The following is a 714-nucleotide window of genomic DNA, read 5'->3' as shown; positions in this document are numbered from 1 at the left end:
AGCGCCGCGGGCTCAGGGGCCCGGACATCGCGCAGGCGCCTCTCACTGGCTCCCGCTCCCGCTAGCGAACTGCCTCGCAATGGGCCGCCGTCGCCGCGGCTGCCGCCGCCACCTCTATATATAGCATAGGCCCCCTGGCCGTGAGGTCGCCGCGTCCCGCCCCGCCTCCTCCCGCAGCCAATCAGGGCGCGCGCCGCTTAAAGGGGCGATGCCGCGGCCGAGGCGTTTGCGCTGGGCCCACCGTGGCTTTGTGTCCGGGGGAGGCGTCTCCGGGTTGACTGCGGCCGCAGCTCCGCTCGTCTGCCCGAGCCGTGCGGCACCCCCGGGAACCTCTCAACGCCGAGCTTTCCTCAGAAGCCCGCGGCCACCTGGGCCTCGGCCGCCGTTCCTGCCCGAAGTGAGGGCACATCGAGCCTCGCGCGGGATTTCCCATAAATTCTGGGTCCGGGCAAGGTTGTGTGTTTTTTCCTCTCCGCGGGCCGCCGCTGGCCGTGTGGGCCGAGGAAGCCCTGGAGGGGGAGAAGGGAGCCTCTCTCGACTGGGCCTGCGGCGTGGGAGGGACAGTGAGAGACACTTCGGGACTGTGTGGGGCAGTGAAGGACAGACAGTATGGGATGATGAGGGACGGTGTGGGCCGATGAGGGACAGTGCGGGACTGTGGGACAGTGAGGGACAGTGTGGGACAGTGAGGGACTGTGGGACAGTGAGGGACAG

This window comes from Colobus angolensis, unplaced genomic scaffold, assembly GCF_000951035.1.
Source record: "Colobus angolensis palliatus isolate OR3802 unplaced genomic scaffold, Cang.pa_1.0 Scaffold170, whole genome shotgun sequence".
Classification (NCBI taxonomy): domain Eukaryota; kingdom Metazoa; phylum Chordata; class Mammalia; order Primates; family Cercopithecidae; genus Colobus; species Colobus angolensis.
The sequence above is the reverse complement of the archived record's forward strand: the minus strand, read 5'-3'. Positions refer to the sequence as shown.